The following is a 7,607-nucleotide window of genomic DNA, read 5'->3' on the forward strand; positions in this document are numbered from 1 at the left end:
CATACAATGCGCACCACCCCGTGATGTTTTTCTCACTCCTAATAGTGAATGTAATGTAACACACACCCATACAATGCGCACCACCCCGTGATGTTTTTCTCACTCCTACTAGTGAATGTAATGTAACACACACGCATACAATGCGCACCACCCCGTGATGTTTTTCTCACTCCTACTAGTGAATGTAATGTAACACACACCCATACAATGCCCACCACCCCGCGATGTTTTTCAGAAACCTATCCTACATTGCCACTGCATGTTCCCTGACCTCCCCAAGCTGACCACCCCGCGGTGCTTTTCTCCATCCTACATTGCCACTCACTGCCTATCCTAATTCAGACCCTCTGATTCACACCACCCCGTGATGTTTTTCTCACTCCTACTAGTGAATGTAATGTAACACACACCCATACAATGCGCACCACCCTGTGATGTTTTTCTCACTCCTACTAGTGAATGTAATGTAACACACACCCATACAATTCGCACCACCCCGTGATGTTTTTCTCACTCCTACTAGTGAATGTAATGTAACACACACCCATACAATGCGCAAACCCCCGTGATGTTTTTCTCACTCCTACTAGTGAATGTAATGTAACACACACCCATACAATGCACACCACCCCGTGATGTTTTTCTCACTCCTAATAGTGAATGTAATGTAACACACACCCATACAATGCGCACCACCCCGTGATGTTTTTCTCACTCCTACTAGTGAATGTAATGTAACACACACCAATAAAATGCGCACCACCCCGTGATGTTTTTCTCACTCCTACTAGTGAATGTAATGTAACACACACCCATACAATGCGCACCACCCCGTGATATTTTTCTGAAACCTATCCTGCATTGCCACTGCATGTTCCCTGACCTCCCCATGCTGACCACCCCGCGGTGCTTTTCTCCATCCTATATTGCCACTCACTGCCTATCCTAATTCACACCCTCCGATTCAAACCACCCCGTGATGTTTTTCTCACTCCTACTAGTGAATGTAATGTAACACACAACATTACAATGCCCACCACCCCGTGATGTTTTTCTCACTCCAACTAGTGAATGTAATGTAACACACACCCATACAATGCGCACCACCCCGTGATGTTTTTCTCACTCCTACTAGTGAATGAAATGTAACACACACCCATACAATGCGCAACACCCCGCGATGTTTTTCAGAAACCTATCCTACATTGCCACTGCATGTTCCCTGACCTCCCCATGCTGACCACCCCGCTGTGCTTTTCTCCATCCTATATTGCCACTCACTGCCTATCCTAATTCAGACCCTCTGATTCACACCACCCCGTGATGTTTTTCTCACTCCTACTAGTGAATGTAATGTAACACACACCCATACAATGCGCACCACCCCGTGATATTTTTCTCACTCCTACTAGTGAATGTAATGTAACACACACCCATACAATGCGAACCACCCCGTGATGTTTTTCTCACTCCTACTAGTGAATGTAATGTAACACACACCCATACAATGCGCACCACCCCGTGATGTTTTTCTCACTCCTACTAGTGAATGTAATGTAACACACACCCATACAATGCGCACCACCCCGTGTTCTTTTTCTCACTCCTAATAGTGAATGTAATGTAACACACACCTATACAATGCGCACCACCCCGCGATGTTTTTCAGAAACCTATCCTACATTGCCACTGCATGTTCCCTGACCTCCCCATGCTGACCAACCCGCGGTGCTTTTCTCCATCCTACATTGCCACTCACAGCCTATCCTAATTCAGACCCTCCGATTCCCACCACCCCGTGATGTTTTTCTCAATCCTACTAGTTAATGTAATGTAACACACAGCCATACAATGCGCACCACCCCGTGATGTTTTTCTCACTCCTACTAGTGAATGTAATGTAACACACACCCATACAATGCGCACCACCCCGTGATGTTTTTCTCACTCCTACTAGTGAATGTAATGTAACACCCACCCATACAAAGCGCACCACCCCGTGATATATTTCTCACTCCTACTAGTGAATGTAATGTAACACACACCCATACAATGCGCACCACCCCGTGATGTTTTTCTCACTCCTACTAATGAATGTAATGTAACACAGACCCATACAATGCACACCACCCCGTGATGTTTTTCTCACTCCAATTAGTGAATGTAATAGAACACACACCTATACAATGCGCACCACCCCGTGATGTTATTCTCACTCTAATTAGTGAATGTAATAGAACACACACCCATACAATGCGCACCACCCCGTTATGTTTTTCTCACTCCTAATAGTGAATGTAATGTAACACACACCCATACAATGCGCACCACACTGCGATGTTTTTCAGAAACCTATCCTACATTGCCACTGCATGTTCCCTGACCTCCCCATGCTGACCAACCCGCGGTTCTTTTCTCCATCCTACATTGCCCCTCACAGCCTATCCTAATTCAGACCCTCCGATTCCCACCACCCCGTGATGTTTTTCTCACTCCTGCTAGTTAATGTAATGTAACACACAGCCATACAATGCGCACCACCCCGTGATGTTTTTCTCACTCCTACTAGTGAATGTAATAGAACACACACCCATACAATGCGCACCACCCCGTGATGTTTTTCTCACTCCTACTAGTGAATGTAATGTAACACACACCCATACAATGCGCACCACCCCGTGATGTTTTTCTTACTCCTACTAGTGAATGTAATGTACCACACACCCATACAATGCGCACCACCCCGTGATGTTTTTCTCACACCTACTAGTGAATGTAATGTAACACACACCAATACAATGCGCACCACCCCGTGATGTTTTTCTCACTCCTACTAGTGAATGTAATGTAACACACACCCATACAATGCGCACCACCCCGTGATGTTTTTCAGAAACATATCCTACATTGCCACTGCATGTTCCCTGACCTCGCCAGGCTGACCACCCCGCTGTGCTTTTCTCCATCCTACATTGCCACTCACTGCCTATCCTAATTCAGACCCTCCGATTCACACCACCCCGTGATGTTTTTCTCACTCCTACTAGTGAATGTAATGTAACACACACCCATACAATGCCCACCACCCCGTGATGTTTTTCTCACTCCAACTAGTGAATGTAATGTAACACACACCCATACAATGCGCACCACCCCGTGATGTTTTTCTCACTCCTACTAGTGAATGTAATGTAACACACACCCATACAATGCGCACCACACCGTGATGTTTTTCTCACTCCTACTAGTGAATGTAATGTAACACACACCCATACAATGAGCACCACCCCGTGATGTTTTTCTCACTCCTACTAGTGAATGTAATGTAACACACACCCATACAATGCCCACCACCCCGCGATGTTTTTCAGAAACCTATCCTACATTACCACTGCATGTTCCCTGACCTCCCCATGCTGACCACCCCGCGGTGCTTTTCCTAATCCTACATTGCCACTCACTGCCTATCCTAATTCAGACCCTCTGATTCACACCACCCCGTGATGTTTTTCTCACTCCTACTAGTGAATGTAATGTAACACACACCCATACAATGCGCACCACCCCGTGATGTTTTTCTCACTCCTACTAGTGAATGTAATGTAACACACACCCATACATGCGCACCACCCCGTGATGTTTTTCTCACTCCTAATAGTGAATGTAATGTAACACACACCCATACAATGCGCACCACCCCGTGATGTTTTTCTCACTCCTACTAGTGAATGTAATGTAACACACACGCATACAATGCGCACCACCCCGTGATGTTTTTCTCACTCCTACTAGTGAATGTAATGTAACACACACCCATACAATGCCCACCACCCCGCGATGTTTTTCAGAAACCTATCCTACATTGCCACTGCATGTTCCCTGACCTCCCCAAGCTGACCACCCCGCGGTGCTTTTCTCCATCCTACATTGCCACTCACTGCCTATCCTAATTCAGACCCTCTGATTCACACCACCCCGTGATGTTTTTCTCACTCCTACTAGTGAATGTAATGTAACACACACCCATACAATGCGCACCACCCTGTGATGTTTTTCTCACTCCTACTAGTGAATGTAATGTAACACACACCCATACAATTCGCACCACCCCGTGATGTTTTTCTCACTCCTACTAGTGAATGTAATGTAACACACACCCATACAATGCGCACCACCCCGTGATGTTTTTCTCACTCCTACTAGTGAATGTAATGTAACACACACCCATACAATGCACACCACCCCGTGATGTTTTTCTCACTCCTAATAGTGAATGTAATGTAACACACACCCATACAATGCGCACCACCCCGTGATGTTTTTCTCACTCCTACTAGTGAATGTAATGTAACACACACCAATAAAATGCGCACCACCCCGTGATGTTTTTCTCACTCCTACTAGTGAATGTAATGTAACACACACCCATACAATGCGCACCACCCCGTGATATTTTTCTGAAACCTATCCTGCATTGCCACTGCATGTTCCCTGACCTCCCCATGCTGACCACCCCGCGGTGCTTTTCTCCATCCTATATTGCCACTCACTGCCTATCCTAATTCACACCCTCCGATTCAAACCACCCCGTGATGTTTTTCTCACTCCTACTAGTGAATGTAATGTAACACACACCATTACAATGCCCACCACCCCGTGATGTTTTTCTCACTCCAACTAGTGAATGTAATGTAACACACACCCATACAATGCGCACCACCCCGTGATGTTTTTCTCACTCCTACTAGTGAATGAAATGTAACACACACCCATGCAATGCGCAACACCCCGCGATGTTTTTCAGAAACCTATCCTACATTGCCACTGCATGTTCCCTGACCTCCCCATGCTGACCACCCCGCTGTGCTTTTCTCCATCCTATATTGCCACTCACTGCCTATCCTAATTCAGACCCTCTGATTCACACCACCCCGTGATGTTTTTCTCACTCCTACTAGTGAATGTAATGTAACACACACCCATACAATGCGCACCACCCCGTGATATTTTTCTCACTCCTACTAGTGAATGTAATGTAACACACACCCATACAATGCGAACCACCCCGTGATGTTTTTCTCACTCCTACTAGTGAATGTAATGTAACACACACCCATACAATGCGCACCACCCCGTGATGTTTTTCTCACTCCTACTAGTGAATGTAATGTAACACACACCCATACAATGCGCACCACCCCGTGTTCTTTTTCTCACTCCTAATAGTGAATGTAATGTAACACACACCTATACAATGCGCACCACCCCGCGATGTTTTTCAGAAACCTATCCTACATTGCCACTGCATGTTCCCTGACCTCCCCATGCTGACCAACCCGCGGTGCTTTTCTCCATCCTACATTGCCACTCACAGCCTATCCTAATTCAGACCCTCCGATTCCCACCACCCCGTGATGTTTTTCTCAATCCTACTAGTTAATGTAATGTAACACACAGCCATACAATGCGCACCACCCCGTGATGTTTTTCTCACTCCTACTAGTGAATGTAATGTAACACACACCCATACAATGCGCACCACCCCGTGATGTTTTTCTCACTCCTACTAGCGAATGTAATGTAACACCCACCCATACAAAGCGCACCACCCCGTGATATATTTCTCACTCCTACTAGTGAATGTAATGTAACACACACCCATACAATGCGCACCACCCCGTGATGTTTTTCTCACTCCTACTAATGAATGTAATGTAACACAGACCCATACAATGCACACCACCCCGTGATGTTTTTCTCACTCCAATTAGTGAATGTAATAGAACACACACCTATACAATGCGCACCACCCCGTGATGTTATTCTCACTCTAATTAGTGAATGTAATAGAACACACACCCATACAATGCGCACCACCCCGTTATGTTTTTCTCACTCCTAATAGTGAATGTAATGTAACACACACCCATACAATGCGCACCACACTGCGATGTTTTTCAGAAACCTATCCTACATTGCCACTGCATGTTCCCTGACCTCCCCATGCTGACCAACCCGCGGTTCTTTTCTCCATCCTACATTGCCCCTCACAGCCTATCCTAATTCAGACCCTCCGATTCCCACCACCCCGTGATGTTTTTCTCACTCCTGCTAGTTAATGTAATGTAACACACAGCCATACAATGCGCACCACCCCGTGATGTTTTTCTCACTCCTACTAGTGAATGTAATGTAACACACACCCATACAATGCGCACCACCCCGTGATGTTTTTCTCACTCCTACTAGTGAATGTAATGTAACACACACCAATACAATGCGCACCACCCCGTGATATTTTTCTCACTCCTACTAGTGAATGTAATGTAACACACACCCATACAATGCACACCACCCCGTGATGTTTTTCTCACTCCTACTAGTGAATGTAATGTAACACACACCCATACAATGCGCACCACCCCGTGATGTTTTTCTCACTCCTACTAGTGAATGTAATGCAACACACACCCATACAATGCGCACCACACCGTGATGTTTTTCTCACTCCAATTAGTGAATGTAATATAACACACACCCATACAATGCGCACCACCCCGTTATGTTTTTGTCACTCCTACTAGTGAATGTAACGTAACACACACCCATACAATGCGCACCACCCCGTGATGTTTTTCAGAAACCTATCCTACATTGCCACTGCATGTTCCCTGACCTCCCCATGCTGACCACCCCGCGGTGCTTTTCTCCATCCTACATTGCCCCTCACTGCCTATCCTAATTCAGACACTCCGATTCACACCACCCTGTGATGTTTTTCTCACTCCTACTAGTGAATGTAATGTAACACTCACCCATACAATGCACACCACCCCGTGATGTTTTTCTCACTCCTACTAGTGAATGTAATGTAACACACACCCATACAATGCGCACAACCCCGTGATGTTTTTCTCACTCCTACTAGTGAATGTAATGTAACACACACCCATACAATGCGCACCACCCCGTGATGTTTTTCTCACTCCTACTAGTGAATGTAATGTAACACACACCCATACAATGCGCACCACCCCGTGATATTTTTCTCACTCCTACTAGTGAATGTAATGTAACACACACCCATACAATGCACACCACCCCGTGATGTTTTTCTCACACCTACTAGTGAATGTAATGTAACACACACCCATACAATGCGCACCACCCCGTGATGTTTTTCTCACTCCTACTAGTGAATGTAATGCAACACACACCCATACAATACGCACCACCCCGTGATGTTTTTCTCACTCCAATTAGTGAATGTAATATAACACACACCCATACAATGCGCACCACCCCGTTATGTTTTTGTCACTCCTACTAGTGAATGTAACGTAACACACACCCATACAATGCGCACCACCCCGTGATGTTTTTCAGAAACCTATCCTACATTGCCACTGCATGTTCCCTGACCTCCCCATGCTGACCACCCCGCGGTGCTTTTCTCCATCCTACATTGCCCCTCACTGCCTATCCTAATTCAGACACTCCGATTCACACCACCCTGTGATGTTTTTCTCACTCCTACTAGTGAATGTAATGTAACACTCACCCATACAATGCACACCACCCCGTGATGTTTTTCTCACTCCTACTAG

This window comes from Cavia porcellus, unplaced genomic scaffold, assembly GCF_034190915.1.
Source record: "Cavia porcellus strain 051 isolate PalLab524CR breed Dunkin Hartley unplaced genomic scaffold, mCavPor4.1 scaffold_66, whole genome shotgun sequence".
NCBI classification, from domain to species: domain Eukaryota; kingdom Metazoa; phylum Chordata; class Mammalia; order Rodentia; family Caviidae; genus Cavia; species Cavia porcellus.